We start from the raw sequence: 17,911 nt of genomic DNA on the forward strand, positions 1-17,911 counted from the left end.
TAATACAGACACCCTTATGGAACTGGGCATGGGACAATTCCTCTTGGCTCTACGCCTGGGATGGGGGGTGTGTCACTAGATCATAGGGCAAGTGCCAACTAAATTTGGCATGAGCCAAGCCAGATTGCTTTTCAGAGAGGCTGCGCCAGTTTACACACTCACCTGCGTTGCACAAGGGCACCTCCCTTCCCACATTTTCATCAACAATTGGTGTGTTAACCTTTCTAATTTTGGCCATTTGCATAGTTACAAAGGGTCAGGCACTTTGCACACTATAGCAGATGCTTTGAGTGCCCTGGGTCACATCTCGGAGCACATCTGATATCCACTCCAGCAGTGATGGATCCATCTGTGTGAGTTCGGAGTCATGCTGAAATAGTGGTTCATCTCAAGCATGCATCATATATCTTTCCATTTTTTCTGTCTCGAGCCCCTGCCCTTCATCAAGTCATGGGAACCTGCTCAGCTTGGAAATGTGGGGGGAGCCAACTCTACTGGGAGGAACACTCAACTCAACTAATGGAGAATAAGCATTTCTGTGCCTGTGGCAGACAATTCTAGGAGGAATTCTGTTTCTCAGAAGTCCTAGTGGAATCAAGCCCCCATTGTCTACATCAAAGACCTCAGTAGTAATCCATTCTTATCATAGCTTCTCTTCCATCCACTGTTTCTTTCTCTCCTGCTCCCTGAGCTCATCTCCAAATAAACTACCCTTACCCATGTCCTCTGCTTTTTAGGGTACCCTATCTAAAACATATACATTGTTCCTAATCTCCACAACAACTTGGTGAGGTACGTGTTCTTCCCATTTTAAATAAGAGGAAATAGGCTTAGAAAGAGTAAGTGACTCACCCAAGGTCACACAACTGGCAACTGACTGGGCTGGGATTCGAGCCCATGACCATGGATGATTCTTCCATTCAAGTATGCTTCGCCATTATGACGTGTGCTTTGGAGCATGTCAAAGAAGACTATGCCTCAGCACCTGATGAGTAATCTTGTTATAGAAATGAAACAATATATATAAAACAGAGATGAGTAGAGTGTTTTGTTCATTTATTCATTCATTCAACAAGGACTTATTGAATGTCTACAGTGCTCAGGATTGGCAATACAGTAGTAAAAAAATATATTTTTTACCTTCACGAAGCTTATATTCTAGCAGGGGATGTGGACAAAGAATTATAATAACAATTGAAATTAATTAACTATGCATTTTTTCCATTACTTCCCATCAGTCTGGATTGCATTTGGCTGCATAGAAACCAGACTCCAGGGACTTAAGCACAAAGGGCTTTAATTTTCTACTATAATGAGAAGTCCTGAAATAAGCAGCCTGGTCCTGAGGCATTTGCTCAAGGAAATCATCAGGAATATAGACTGCTTCTTACTTCTTGTTCTGCCAATCTCACATGGCCACAAGGTGGCTGCTCCACCCCCAACATTGTGACCATGTCCCAGGCAGGATAATAGGAGAAGAGTCAAGGAAAAGAGTCAAAGGGTTTATGCCTGCCAGGTCTTTCCCCTTAAAAAAACCAAAACCAAAAACCTTTCCTGGGAGTCCTACTCAGCAACTTCCACCTACATCTCTTTGGGCAAAACTGGGTCATGTGCTTGTGCATAACTACAAGGGAGTCAGGGAATAAGTAGTTTAACTAAGTACATCATCACCCCCAAACAAAACTGGGGTTCTACTAGTGTAAGAAGGAGAAACTGGATAACGGGTAGGCATTTAGCAGTGTTGGGCACAGTTTTAGTCTGTCTCTCAACATACATCTTGAATGAACTCAGAAAAAGTCATCAAAGATAAGGCAAGGAGATATCCATTAGAGTCAAGGACCTCAACTACTCATTTCCTCTCATGATGTCTCCTCCTGCTCTCCCAGAGCGTACTTGCCAATAGGTCTGTGAGATCTTAAGAACAAAGAGGTTAAGTGCAGAGTAACACATCTTCAACTGAATGATGCAGAGGGTCCTTGTCTCATTAATTATCATCTAAAGCCACAAAGATCATCTCTCTCTCCAGGATTATAACAATGTAGTAGATGCTGTGGGTACCCAATCCACATTCCCCTTAGCATTTACCAGTCCTGTGCATGGCAACCTGATTTCCAGCTGTAGGCAGCCTCCAGGCCTGCTGCCTGTTCCCAAAGCGGCCCTCAACCAGCGACCTGCAGAAGTTGGTGGATAAATACCTCAGTTCCGTTGTCCTTCAGGTAGAATAGCTCTAAGATGCATTTTCTACATTGTCTCCCAGAATTCCCTAGTGAGATTATGTTCCAGTCGCCCCTAGTCATAACTTGCTTGATAATGTACCTTTAGTGGCTGTCTTCTCTTCCCTGTGTCACTTCCTGCGATGGTTAATTTTCTATGTCAACTTGGCTAGTCCATAGTGCCCAGTTTTTGGCCAAACACTATTCTAGCTGTTTCTATGAAGACATTTTTTTTTGTTTTGGATGAGATCAATATTTAAATCAATAGACTTTGAGTAAAGCAGATTACCCTCCATGATTGTGGGTGGGCCTTACCCACCTGGTTGAAGGCTTTAAAAGAAAAAGTTTGAGATCCCCAGAGGAAGAAGGAATTCTGCCTCCAGACTGCCTTCACACACTAGACTACAACAATTCTTCCCTGGGTCTCCAGCCTGTCTGCCTGCCTTAAAGATTTTGTCCTTGCCAGCCCTGACAATCATGTGAGCCAATTCCTTAATATAAATTTCTCTAGCTATCTCTATCTCTACCTCTACACACACACATCCTATTGGTTTCATTTCTCTGGAGAACCTTGACTAATATACTTCTTCATTCCCTTATTGGTCTTTCCTAAATGAACCATTTACATTCAAATCCCTGTCTCAGGATCTGTTTCTGGGGGAGCGTAAACTAAGTCAGATGGGCAAGTTGTCAACCCATGGGCTTATCAATATGGATCATGGGAGAGGAGAATCTACACCAACATTTTGGGTAGTCACTTAGGACCACAACTTGGTTCTCCAGCAATGGCCTGAAAATCAGAGACATCTCCTCTACCATAAAACTTCCCACCAGAATGCTGCCATCAATGCAACTCAACAACTAACATCCATTTGTTGGATGTCTCCATTTATATTTTGAAGACAGAGAATCTTGCTCAGTTTTTATCATGTATTTGGCCCTGGGCAAATCAGCCATGGCCGAGAAAGTAGAGTCATATGGAAGAAACATGCGTGTCATGTGTTGGAAGCAAACCCTGTGCATGAGGTGGGCAATTTTTGGAGAACAGAGATTGGGCAGACACACCAATATGAGTCTACTACCCTGATGTTGAAGCATTCTGCCAATTCTAAAACACAGTGTTATTAGCAATTATAATGACAAAGAACATGAACGAGACTATGTAAATAGGATTGCTTATGGATAAATCCACATCCTTATAAATGTCAAAGAACAACTCACTGTGAAGATGGACTTGTTGCCAGGAACGATAAAATTATTGCAAATTTCTTTCAAGGGAGGAGCCTCCACAGATCTCGGCTTCCTGCAGGTGAGGAAAATTAAGCATATGGAAATGAAATGAATGGTGAAGAAAGTATTCTCTCTGCATGTGGAGAAAATATTATAAATAGATCTTAGCCAGGCAATAAGATTAAGGCATTTCATGGGTCTGCGCTTCTACACCTGTCATCTGTCTATTATACAATGTACCAGTAACACTTAGAATCCCTCTCACACAAAATTAAACATGTATGGTCTTTCTCCTCTGCCCTCCACCATATATCTTCCTTCTTTGATGGTGCCCATCACATTGTGACTCTGTCATAAGGTCAATAACTTATTGGGATTCTTGCTTAGCAGGTTAAATATTTTTGGACCTTCTTTTATGCATATGTCAGTGTCTCTCCCAGCATTCCATTGGCCCTTAGGGCCCCAATGAAGAGGGAAAGGTATGTACCTTCTTGGGAAGGAAAAGGCTTTGATACAGGGGAAAGTCCTTCCAGATAGGAAGAGAAACATCTGCCCTGACAGGGAAAGCACATGGTTAGACTCTTGCCTCGCCACTCTAGGCTGAGATGTCAGAGGTTGAAGAGAATATCAGTGACATTGGGACTTCCGTGCTTTGTGTTTAAAATTCACATGTGGAGCCTGTCAGGCATGGTGGCCTCATGGCACTTGGCCATACCCATATATCTAGCAGCAGAGTAAAAATGGCAGTGCAATCTGATTAGGCAGTATTCAGATTATCTATTGTGTGTAACAGAAAACACCCCCAAAATTAGCAGCTTAAAATAATGACCATATTAATTTTGCTCATAAATCTGCAATCTGGGCAGGGCTCAGTGGGGATAGCTTTCCTGTGTTCCACAAAGTGTAAATTGGGGCAGCTCAAAGGCTGGGGGCTGGAATCATCTGAGGGCTTGCTCACTCATGTCTGCCAGTTGATGCTGGCTGTTGGCTGGGGCTCAGTGGACACTGTCACCCCTATATGTGGCCTACCTATGTGACCTGGGTTCCCTCACAACATGGTGGCTGGGCTCCAAGGGTGAACATTCCAATAGGACCAGCTGGAAACTGTATTGTCTTTTTATGACCTCGGAAGTCATACAGCATCACTTCCGCCATAATCAGAGGCCTGCCAAGATTGAAGGGGTGAAAACACAAGCCCCATTTTTTTTTTTAAGAATGAGTGCAAACTTCACCTTGTAAGAAGAGCATGTGGGGTGGACTATATCGGAGCAGTAGTCTTTGAAAAGTACAATCTGCCACAGACACAGAGAGAGAGAGAGCTAGAAATGAGATTGAGCTAGCACGTGGAGCCATCCACAACTCCCTGATGCTGTGTAAAGTAGCCATAAATTCCACAGGCCCTAAATGGGACTGCAGAGGACAACCGAGAGTTAGTCTAGAGACCTTATCAGAGAAAGTTGCTACTACCTGATCCAAGGGCTGTCATAGCCACATTTCAATTTGTCTGCAGCACCATTAAGAACCTTGGGGTTGGCTCAGTCATCCACGGGTTGGGGTGGGGGTTGTGAGTTTCCCAGGAGCTGAGGAAGGCCAACAATACCGAATTGGGGTGAATATGGGAATTATGGAGATGAAACAGAAACAGTAGGAAGCCTAGGCCTTGGTGCGGGCATTGCTAATAGAGCACCCAAGCCAAAGGCCAAACACAGACAGGGAGGACTGGGGAATTTGTCTGGCAAAATAGGCGAGAACAATACAGTAAGAACGGTATGGGAACAACAGACAGGTGGGATGCAGGGAAAGAATTCTGGTGGGAATGGAAGCTAAACTGGTTCTCCAGGTTGAGTGCTGGATTCCTTTCGGGGAGCCTAGGAGCTGACTTCATGAGAGGGCAGAGCACTGACCTATCTTTAGCATTCCAACAGACACAGCAACTCCCTAAACTCTCTCTCACACAAAATCATTGTGAAGCAGCTATGATTATCCTCATCATAGGGCTAAGAAAAAGGAAGCTCAGAGAGGTGAAGAAACTTGCTCAAGGTCGTTTATTAAATAGCAAAGGCAGATTGTGCTCTTTTCTTCTCAGCCCTGTCCAATAGAAACTTCTGTGATGATGGAAGCATTCTATGTCTGTGTTGTCCAGTATAGTAGCCACTTGTCATATGCACATGTGGCTATTAAGACTAGCAATGTGGCTAGTGAGTCTGAGGAAGTGAATTTTAAATTGTGTTCAATTTTAATTCATTTATGCTTATAGTTAGACAGTCACAAATGTGGCCAGTGGTTACTATATCAGTCAGGGCAGATATAGACCATTAGCAGGTCACTGCCTGCCTTAAAGGGATGGTGCCCTGCATCTGTCCCATGGGGATCTTTAAGTATGTGTGTGTGTGTGTGTGTGTGTGTGTGTGTGAGCGTGCTTTCATATTGAAAAAGAAATAAAATTTACAGAAAACTTGCAAGAGTAGTAGAATGAATTTCCACATATTGCACACTTAGATTCACTTATGGCCAACATATTGCCATATTTCCTAATCATTTCCTCTTTTTTCTTTTCTTTTTTTTTTTTTTTTTGAGACAGAGTCTTGCTCTGTTGCCTGGGCTAGAGTGCCGTGGCGTCAGCCTAGCTCACAGCAACCTCCAACTCCTGGGCTTGAGCAATCCTTCTGCCTCAGCCTCCCGAGTAGTTGGGACTACAGGCATGTGCCACCATGCCCGGCCATCATTTTCTGTATATGCACATAAGCATATACATATACACATTACACATACATATGTGTATTATTATTATTATTTTGATAAAAGTAAGTTGCAGATATCAGGATGCTTTATCCTCAATAATTCAGTGTGTCTCTCTTAAGAACAAGGCCATTTTCTTCCAAAGCCACAGTATAATGATCCAGTTCAGAAAATCTAGCCTTGATACAATCTTCCAAATTAATCTATAGTCCATATTCAAAATTTGCCATTTGTTTCATCATGTTCTTTGTAGCAATTTTTTTGTTCCTGCTCCAAGATCTAATCCAAGAGCATACATTGCATTTTGTTATTATGTTTCTTTAGTATCATTTAATCTGGAATAGTTCCTCAGTCTTTCTTTGTCTTTCATGAAAGTTTTGAAGAGCTCTGGATGGTCGTTTCGTAGAATGTCTCCCAGTGTAGGTTTGTAGATTATTTCCTCATGATTAGATTCTGATCATGGATATTTGGCAGAAGGAACTCAGAAGTAGTGTTGTGTTCGTCTCAGTGCATTCTACCAAAAGGCACATTATGTCAGTTTGTCCTGGTATTGATGATGTTAACTTTGACCACTGGTTAAGGAAGTGTCTGCCAGATTTCTCTACCATAATGCTATCATTTTACTTTTATAATTAAGTAGTAATCACGAGGAGATACTTTGAGACTGTGTGACTGTTTGATTTCCCAGCAAATTTTCACCGGATAGTTTTTGTTATCCCCTAAGGATTGTCACCTTAATTAATCATTCCTCTGGTGGTTGCAAGGTGGTGATTTTCCAAGTCTATCATTTCTTCTACATTTATTGGCTGGTATTTTATGTAAAGAAGAGCTTTCCTTCTCCCTTATTTATTTATTTTGCTTTGCTTATTTATGTCAATATGGACTCATGAAATTTTAAATTCAATTTTAATTCAGCTTAACCAATAATCCATTACTGTCATTATTTATTTTGATGTTCAAACTGACCCAAGTATGTCCAGAAGGAGCCCAGTCAGGTTGGCTCCTGTGTTCTTTTGACATGTCCTCATCATTCTTTGAGTGTGTCATTGTGGTACAAGAAGTTTCAGGCTCTTCTTGTACTTTCCTAGCTCCAGCTCAGATATTTCTTCATAATATTTTAAAAACCCAATTCCCAAACTCTTTTTAGTAACCAATACACAGTACATTTGCGTCCCCTGGGAGCTGTGTGGAAACAATAATACAGAGTTGCAAATAAGTCGAATTCCTATATACTTCTTGTATTGCTATTGGTTTTTTACTGCTCTTATATTAAGTCAATGTGGGACTTGAGAAACTGATCATTAAAAACAGAATAACTTTAGATCATTAAGATTTAAGAACGTAGGTGATGACTAGCAGAAGAATGGCAGAATGGGCAAATCCTAAATTGTGTCTGGAAGGTACAAGTAATCTATGGGGCTTAAGTGACACATGCCAACATGAATTACTCTGTTACTACAATTGGGTATCAACAGTCCTCGAACAGTAGGAGAGGGAGGGATGAAAAGGAAGATTTAAACAAATCTCAAACTTGTATCATCACCTAATAAGCTACCAAACTAGAAATTGTATAACCTGAAGAGGGTCACCTTTCAATGTACAAATTCAAGAAATATTGAGGATATTGGCAGATCATCACAACAAACACAGAACTTCTATCAATGACTTCTCTGAAAGAAAAATAGTCACTTAAGTGTTATATTTATTTACTTAAAAATTCATTTGTTCATTTTGCTTAAAATGCAGAAGAATTGCTTTCTCATCACACCTTCTACTTGATAAAAATAGGCTAACATTGTTCGATTAACAACGTGAACTCTGGGACATGCTGGAAAACAGTGGTTATTAGACACTTTGCACCAAGCTCACCTAAAGACAACCATTTGATACAAACAGATCGAATATTTGGTAACTCCATACATTGCGTAATTTGTCCAGTGATATTTCTTAGAACTCGAGTTCCTTCTCTAGATCTTGTAATCAATAGATTTTTCAAAGTAGTGGAACAGAACGTCCATCCCATTTTGTTTCTGCCATGTCCAGATCATTCCATTGGCTCTGCCAGCCTTCCCCTTGCCTTGGTGTCCCAGGATGCTCATAGGAGAAACATGGAGTGGTTGGGACCTTGATATTCCACTCCTGTTTTATGAAAGAAGCTGTTGCCTCCTATTTGATTTAGAAAAAGGGAAGGGGCAGGACTGGCACTAAAGATAAGGCCACAGACTCAGAAGGACCAGAGAAATAAGAGAAAATCGAGGAAGGACTTGATCAGGGTATACACAGTTGAAGATGGGAGTACAATGTCAGGGCTGAACTAGACACAAGCAGGAACTTGTACAAGTCAGAAGTTTTGAAGTCATGAGTGACTTGAAAACCAAGTCAAAATAACTTAAGAGAAAAGAGAATGTATAGACTTATGTAATTGGAAAATCCAGGGATAGATCATCAGGAATTGCTGGATCTAGGCACTCAACTGATATCATCAGACTGCTGTGCCTTTCCTTTCAGTTCGGTTGTCCTCTGATTTCTAGGCAGGCTCTTTCTTCCTGGTGGCAGCTGTAAAGCTATAGTTTTCTCACCTAGGAGCTCAGAAATTCTATTAGAAAGACTTGATCTTCTTTCTACTTGTTTCTAAGGAAATTTCCAGGATTATCTATCTCATTGACCTAGCTTGGGCCACATACTGAGTCTGACACAGTCCCTCTGGCCAGAGGGATGGAATGCCCTGATTGGCTATGTCTGGAGCTGGGGATGGGGTCCTCTCCACCAGAATCATGAACACGGAGAGTGTCTCCACAATAGAATCATGAACATGGAGAGTATCTCCAAAATAAAATCCATGTGCTCTTATTAGAAGAAAGAGTGGATGCCGTATCAGCTAGCTGTTGTTGCCACAATAAAGCTGCATAACCAACCACCCTAAAACTCAGAGATTTAGAATAATTCTTTAGACTTCGGCTCATCTGGGACATCAGCCATGACTGGGTACTTCCTGGTGCAAATGTTAGAATAGGGAAGAACACATGCAAAGGCTTTGAGGCAGGAGAGATCTTGTGTGTTGAGAGACCAAAAGAAAACCAATGTTAGGTAGGGGAGGATGGGGATTGCAGGAACAGGTTCAAGGCGACAGACTCCCTTCAGGCCTTTTAGCAAGAAGTGATTTCTCCAGACATATGTCTTAGAAATCTCTCTCTGCCTGCTGGGTAGAGAATTGGGTAATAGATTGGAGGGGGCAAGAGAAGAAGTGGGGGTCTGTTTCCATAGTCAAAGCAAGCAACCAGTTGGGAGTAGTAGAGATGGCACCAAGTGAACAGATTCTAATGGTATTTTGGAGGAAACAGGATTGAGAATTATTAGCAGGGATGTCTCTGATACCGGGCACCAGCGCTACGTCAGGGAATGCCCAGGAAGCTGGTGGGTCATAGGACAATTGCACACTCCCAGGGGGCTAATGGGAACATTAATTAGTTCATATTTGTCTGCATATTCTTAGATAAAAGAGGCTTTATAATCCTCAAACGAAGCATGAAATTTTGAGCTGAAAGACGCCATGTAGTGCAAATGAAGATGGAATGGTGGGGATGGTGGACTTGGGTCATTAGTCAATTACGAGGAGCTCAAACGTACCTGGTCAGCATCTCTGAGAGAGTGGGCACTTCTGGTGGCCACTCAGGGTCTTTTCATGACCAACCTTCCACTCCAGCTGAGCTGAGATCTCTTATTTTAACCTGAAAATAAAAGCCCTTTCCCTGAAGACAGTACCTGCCATCAGGTTAATTTCTTCAACAAGAAAGGAAGAACAAAAAAGGAAAGATTTTTTAGGGGGTCTTAGGCAGACTATCAGATTCGCTAAAACTTCATTTAAACCTGAGGCAGCTTCAAGGGTCTTCAGAGATGTTCTCCCAGGCATGTGTGCTGGGAAGGGAGGGAAGCAGAGGGGGCACAGGAAGGCCTAGGGCAGGGCTGCGGGTAGCAAGAAATTCCTCCCAGGAAGTAATTCCAGTGGACTAAGATTAGATGGAAGTTTCCTGTCTCAGACATTTGACGTTTGTCTCTTTCTTTTATCCGAACGTTCTTTCCACATCGCTTAGATAAAGCGTCAAAAATTATATTAAAATGCTAGTTAGGAAACATCACCCCCAACAAACCCTGTTCATCAAAATGTTAGTGCTCTCTCTGGGGGCCCTGCGTTCGGTTTGTCAACAAGCTAAAGCTGTGGAGCCGGGGCTCCGTGAGGCCCAGGAGCATGATTTAATTAATATCCTACCCATAATACCTTGCTGGGTTTATGCAAACAAAGCCCTGTCACTCCTCACCTTAGGATTTACCCTCTCCTTGAAGCAAGTATTTATTTACCCACAGTTTGACCTCATGATGGTGTTTAGCAGATGTGGATCTTACTTATTTGCATTGTTTTGTGACAGTTGCAAAATTCATTAGTGGTTCAGAGATAAATCCTCTGCGGACCATGCCAATGATAGGTGAAGTAAGAGGGTTGGCACTAATTAATCCTCCTCTTCAGCGATGCTGGATATTAATGATAACATCGTGCCTCTTTCAGAAATTGCCTGTATCAGTTTGAAATTTGGGGGGCAAAAGTGACAGAAACTGCCCCTTGGCTACCTTGGGCGAAAGCGGCTGTTACGGCATGATATTGAGAGGGAGATAAATGATGGGAAGGGAGGAGCCCAGCCGGCTATGTCTGGAGTTGGGGATGGGGTCCTCTCCACCAGAATCATGAACATGGAGAGTGTCTCCAAAATAAAATCCATGTGCTCTTATTAGAAGAAAGAGTGGATGCCGTATCAGCATCCACCAGCTGGGTGGCAGGCACTACAGAGATCGGGACAGGACACCACTCCTGGGGCAAATGAGTGCTCCTCCAAGTCCTCCTCTGGCTGCATGTCACTGTGCTCCTCGTTCAAGATCCTCCCAGAAGATTGGATGTCACATGGCTGCCTTTTGCTGAATTAGGGCAGTGAAGAAGAGCCCTCTTTGGCTTTTATGGGGAGTGGGGCAACCCCTCGGTTATTACCCCCCCACCCACATGACACAACGTGGGGGAGGACATCGCTGCCAGTGTAACTGGTGCGCTAGTAGAAATGGGAAAAGGTGCATAGAGCCGACATTTGACAAGTGTCCAGCACATTGCATGTTGTCTGTGCATCAGTGCCAGTTCCCAAGGCCTGCGGGCATTGAATGTTTTGCTGGAAAATGTCTTATTTCAGGAAAGATGAGGGGAACTGGGATCATTACACTCAACAAAGCATTCTGGGGTTGGAGTGGAGCTTACCGGTGGAGCCCATTGTCTGTAGGGGACAAAGCACTGCTAAGCTGAGGACGTTGCCTTTCTCCTCAGACCGACTTAGTTGTCAGGAGTGTGGAGTGGGGATGGGGATTGTGGTTCCATTTTGTGCAGACGAGAAAGACGGGGCTCTCTTCCCACGCTTTGCACTCCGTAGCAAGTGACATCTCTACGAGGAACTTTTATTTGACAAGTGCTTGCTTGGAACATAATAGCCAGCTTGTTTTCATCTATGCTGAAAGGTAAAATCGAAGAGATGGGCTTTATGGCAGACACGCTGATCGGGCAACCAAATGATAAAATGACCTCAAACATTCAACACACTTTTACTGCACGTCTGCAATGCGCGGTGTAGATATTAGCGGGCAGAGTGTTTTATGGGTAGTATTTGAGTTAGGAAGGGAGAGGGACAACCTTCCCAAGTCCCTGGGCTGTCCTGGGGAAGGTACCCCTTACTCATATGAAGCAGCTGACCCCCAGCACAGAGGGTGCCTTGTCTGTAAGGGTGGGGGCGCACACCGATGGTCAGAAAGGTTCATCGGATGAGGGTGTTTTGGTTGAAGGGCAAGGCTAAGGATGGGACTAGGGAGTGTAAGGACCTCTGAGAACCTCTGTCTCCTTTTCACCTGAGGAAGCTCCCTGAAAGGAAAAAAAGCTTTTAGAAGCTTTGGGGAGCTTAGGAGTAAGAAGACATAGCAGGTGACCTGGAGGGAAGGGGACAGACAGTTTCTTAAGTCTCCTCATCAGCTCCCAGGGCTTCCAATCCCCTGGGCATATCGATAACTTCCAAATGTGTATCTCCTGCAGACCAGACTTTAATTCTAGGCTTGTGTATCCAACAGTCTCAACATCCAAACGGCCACAACTGGGCTTTTGATCTTCACTCCCAAATCTGTTATTTTCTCCCCAACACTTACCATCCCAGAAAATGGCAAATCCCTCTACCCAGTTGCTCACCCTTGATGCCTTCCTTCCCATTGCCCTCCTCCCTCCAAGATCTAATCCATCACTAAGTACTGCTGATCCTCCCTCCACAGACTCCCAGGACCCCTAGAATTGGTCCACTGCTCTCCATTCTGATTGCCATTGCGCTAGAAGCAGCCCCCTTCATTTGTCCCCTTGATTGGCTGCAGTTTCTCATAACTGTTCTTGTCCCTCCAACCCATGCACCAGTTAGAGTGAATTTTTAAAAACCATTCAACATCTTCCCAATGCACTTGGAATAAAATCCCAGCTCCTTCTAAGTCACACATGGTGTTCTAGCCCACGTCTCATCACCAGCCACTGTCCCTTCCCTCTCCGTGCTCTGGACACACAAGTCTTCCTTTGGTTCCTCCAGTGAATATGACAAGCTCTCACCTGCCATGAGACCTATGGAAGGGTAGGTTCTCTGGGAAGATCACAATGCAGATCTGAAAAGTTGCTGCCAACCCAGCAGGAGCTCTGAGCAAAGGGTGCCCATCAGAGGAGCCCCAAGTTAGGTGCAAAGCCAGCCTGGAGTACCACTACCTTGCTCAGCTGCTGGCCAGGGGCTACACCAAGAAAAGCATGACCTCAGCTCAAAAGCTGAGGCCAACCCTGCTGGAGTCAACAGCTGGAGGCTGGCAGCTAACTGCAAGTCTTGTAGTTGGGCAGCAAATCCTTCCTTGAAGGGGGATCTGAATAGTGCTCCTCCATATCTGCCACAGGAAGTCAACACATGCTCGTCGTCTCACTCCCACCTTGCTCTGTGTTTCTAACAGACTGAAGTTCCATGAGGGTGTGTGCCTACTGCCTAGCACAGTGCCTGGCACATAGTAGGCATCGAACAAATATTTGTCAAGAAGAAGTGAGGAAGAAAGGAAGGAAGGGAAAGAGGAATGAAGGCAGAGAGGGAGAGGAAGAAAGGATGGAAGAAGAAAGGGAGGGAGGGAGAGAGAGGAAGGAGAAAGCAACAGGAAAGGAGTAGGGAACAGATGTATGGGTAACCAAAAGGGATCTAAGCTCATGATGGCAATCTTTGACCTTGTCTTTCCCCTTTGTATAATACCTGCCCTAAATGCCTATGTTCTCCTACCTCGGGGCCTTTGCACGTGCTGTTCTCTTTGCCTGGAATAGATTAACCTGCACTCTTTGTCCACTTGCCATTCAGGTATTAACTTAATTTCACTTTTGCAGGGAAGTCTGACCCTGAACCCCTTTATCTGTTAGGATAAGTTTCAGCTGCAAGTAAGAGAAGTTCGAGATAACAGTGATTTAAACAAGATAGAGATCTATTTCTCATTCACACGAATACCCAGAGGTAGGCAGTGCAGAGTGGGTTTGGCCATTTTCCTCCAAAAAGTCCTCAATGACCCAAGCTCCTTCTATCTTGTTTCATCCCCCATGGTATCTATTCTCAAGGTCACTTACGGTCCAAGATGGCTCCTTTGGTTCTAGTTATCACATTCGTATTCCAGCCAGCAGGAAAGATGAGGCGGGAAGAAGGGCACTTCCTGGAAGCTCCACACACCATTTCCACTTAGAGCTGTTGTCCAGAGCTTAGTAGTCATAGCTAGCTACAAGGAAGACAGGGAACTATTGTTGTTATCCCAGGTAGCCATGTGGTCAGTTCAAATTCTGCCTTAACCCCAATCTACATGAGCTATTCCTTTTATTTGTCTCCCTCCTTCTCTAATTCATCCCACATGTGCATGCTCAGAGTCTACTTTCACTACTAGACTTCTTGAGTCACACGACGACAGTGATCTGACCCGATTTTCCTTTTCTCTTCGTTTCGGATGCCTACGCACACAGTAATACTAAAGAGATATTTGTTAAATGAATAAATAAATGAATGAAAAATGACTCTCCTATGAGCTCCCATAGCATGGGCAACTCACTTATGTTACAGCAACCATTACATTGTAGTAGTGTGTGCGCGTGCGTGTGTGTATGAAGTTTTGGTTTTGTTGGGATAGAGGAGAAGGGTTGGGAAACGTCACCTTGGGGTATGTCCATTCTAGCCTTCCTGGGATGGTTTCTAAACTGTAGTACAGGATGCCTCCCCCATACCAAAATGCTTGGATTCTCAAGTCCCTGATATAAAATGGTGTTGTATTTGCATATAACCTTTGTACGTCTTCTCGTATACTTTAAGTCGTCTTTCATTTACTTCTAATTCCTAATACAATATGAATGCTATGTAAATATTGTTATGCTGTATTTTTCATTCGTATTACTTTTTAATTGTTGTATTGTAATTTTTATTTTTTCATGTATTTTTGACCCATGGATTCAACTGCTGATATGGAGGGCTGACTGTACCTAGCATTTTACATGGTATTAGGTATCATAAGTAATCTAGAGATGATTTAATGTATATGGGAGGACGTGTGTAGGTTATATGCAAATATCACATCATTTTATATCAGGGACTTGAACACCTGAAGATTTTGGCATCCTCGGCGTGCTGGAACCAATCCTTGTGGATACTGAGGAACAACTGTAAATAGTTGTCACACCGCATTTTAAAAAATTTATAGTATTTTTATTGTTGTATTATTATCTTTTAATTTTATTTTTTGAATATTTTCAATCCCCCAGTTGGTTGAATCTGTAGATGAGGAATCCATGGATATGGAAGGCCAACTGTATTTTTAAAATTGGGCTTTTAAACTAAAAAATAATATAAGCTCATTATTTAAAATTAATAATGCAGATATTTTACTGTGAAAACTGAAGCTCTCTGGAGTAGATTAGATTATTGGACCCAATTCTTCACACCTTCTATATTCATCTCTATCCTTTGCTCTGCCCCTTGACTTTGGGGCTTGGTCATGTGACCCACTTCAGCCAATGGGATGTTAGCAGAAGTTCTGCCTTGCAATGTGCTTGTGTGGTTGCGCTTTACCCTTTGTGTCTCTGCCATCACCATGAGAAGAGGTCCCCCAGGGAACCGTCACTCCTTCTTGGGGACTTGTGACCAGCAGACCTGAATTCATCCCACAGTAAGGACCCAAGCCCAGAAGATCTGCAGCCTGAAGCAAAGTTTCTCAGAGGAGCCCAGGCCAGATAAGCCAATCCAAAGATAAGTGAGCAAGAATTGTATTTAAGTCACTGAAGTTTGGGGTTGTTTGTTATGGCAGCAGTAGCTGACTAATATCCTCCCTCTCCTCTCCCTTTAGACCTTTACTCTGCTTGTGCACGCATTTTTTTATATATTTTTTATTTCAGCATATTATGGGGGTACAGACATTTAGGTTACATATGTTGCCCTTGTCCCCCCCGGCCCAAGTCCGAGCTTCAAGCGTGTCCATCCCTCGGACGGTGCGCATTGCACTCTTTGTGTATGCATATACCCGTCCTCTCCTCCCCCTCCCCCCTCCCCCCTGCCAGACATCCAATAGATGTTATTCTTATATGGTGCACGCATATTTCTGTGTATGTAATCACCTCTGCCACTAGACTATGAACTTCTTAAAGGTGGGGATTGGGTCTTATTCATTTTTTCTTATTCATTTTTCCCCTCAGAACAGTGATTGAAAATATAGTAGAGTGGGACGACAGGCCTTGGCATGTTTCATTTTCACTCAATAATGTACTGCTGTATGACCCTGGCTAAGCTGTGTGACCTTCCTGTGCCCCACTTTTCTTATCTGCGAAGTGGGAATATTAAAATCTACCCTACATGGTGGCAGAGAGGAAAGTGTAAATCTCCTATCAAGGTGCCTGGCATGAACGTGCATTACAGAGCTGGCATCTTTCATAGTAGGCACAGAATACATGTATGTTGTTTTTTAGGTAGATGTACCTGAGATGAATGAGGAGCTGATGTGGATAATGAGGTAGTTCAGGGCACCCTGGTGACAAGTCACTGTCTACCCTTGAGTACCCTCCTTGTCTTGTCACTGTCCTGTCATTTGCTTAGAGCTCATCTAACTTCACAGCTAAGTTTCATGGGAGGACAAGCATCTTGTCCTTTAGATGCCAGCTGGTGGAGTGGCCACCAGCTGAGTAATCAGGAGCCCTGTGTTCTGAGGGCTACCTCGGTCCATTAGGCAAACCATTCAGCTGTCATTGCTTGGGCCCGCCACCAATCCATGAGCCATGGAGAGGCTGTTATCCTCATTTTGCAGACAAGGAAACAGAGGCATGAAAAAATTGAATGACTTATCGATGAAAGAAACATCAGTTATTGGCAGAGAAAAGGGTATACTCTTAATCTAGTGCTTTTCTTCTATACCACACTGCCTCCCACACCATCAGGAAAGTGATGTAATCCAGCCCAAGAATTCTCCTCTGGAAGCTCCCCCCAGCCTGTCTATCTGAAGATAAAAACAACCACAAATTCAGTTTACATCTTCTTTTACTCCCTAGCCTGTTTGAGCCAAGGCTAAATGGTGCCAATTTGCCTATGGTGGTTTTTATGATGTGGGCTGGGATCACTGGGGACTGTTCTGAAACCATCAAATTCATTTCAATTAGAAGTGTAACTTAATGTCCAATTTTCAAACCAGATTCCCTAGGTAAAAGAAGGCCATTTTGTCTGCTGAGCTGCCTCAACCCAATGCACAGTATTTCTGGGTCCCAATTATGCCCAGTTGTGCACCCTGGTTGGGGCATTTTCTCCAAGTTAATAAGAGGTGCAAGGCAGTGAAAAGGAGGGGTGGGAGAGTCAGCATGCAGAATGGGGGGATGTGTGAAATTTGAACCAGTATAGATCAATTCCAGAACGCTGCCCAGGGATTCCTAAAAAAGAACCCAGGGAAAAATAAATACATCTCATCCTTATTAACACTCCTAGCCCTTAAATGAGTCCTGATGTTAATCCCTAAGAGATGCCTAAATGCCTATTTCAACTTGCTGCCCCACTTGTCTTATAAAACAACTTGTACTTCTTTTTATTCTCTCCATGTTCAAAAATAAAGGAAATTCCTTTTGCAGTCTAGGGCCAAGGAACAACCCGGGCCTGGCTTTGATTACTGAAAGCCGGAGAATTTTGAGTGAAAGCTGCAGCCGGCTGCCAGCCTTGTTATTAGCAATAAGCATCAAGCCATTCTCGGGAGAGCAGGGGCCTTTTGAGAATGTCAGACAGCAGCCTGCACCTCCCTTTGACAGCACCTGCAGTCACCGCTGGAGGTACAAGCCTGTCCAGAACTCCATTTCCCCTTGGCTGAATCAGCAGCCATAATCAACAGAGAAATAACCCCTTATATTTATATAATATCTACCTACAAGCAACTCAAATTGCTGTGCTCCTGTTTAAGATTCTACAATGGCTCCCCATTGTCCCTCAGACCAAGTCCAAATGCATGGGTTTATCGTTCCAGGTCTTGTGACAACAGATCCCACCTTAGTTATGCAGGAGCTTTTTTCTTTTCCTTTCCTTTTCTTTCTTCTTCTTCTTTTTTTTTTTAAAAAACAAAAAAACCCCCAAAACCCCCAGCTTTCTAGCCAAGGTATT

Source organism: Propithecus coquereli, unplaced genomic scaffold (assembly GCF_000956105.1).
Source record: "Propithecus coquereli isolate 6110/MARCELLA unplaced genomic scaffold, Pcoq_1.0 Scaffold173, whole genome shotgun sequence".
Lineage (NCBI taxonomy): Eukaryota > Metazoa > Chordata > Mammalia > Primates > Indriidae > Propithecus > Propithecus coquereli.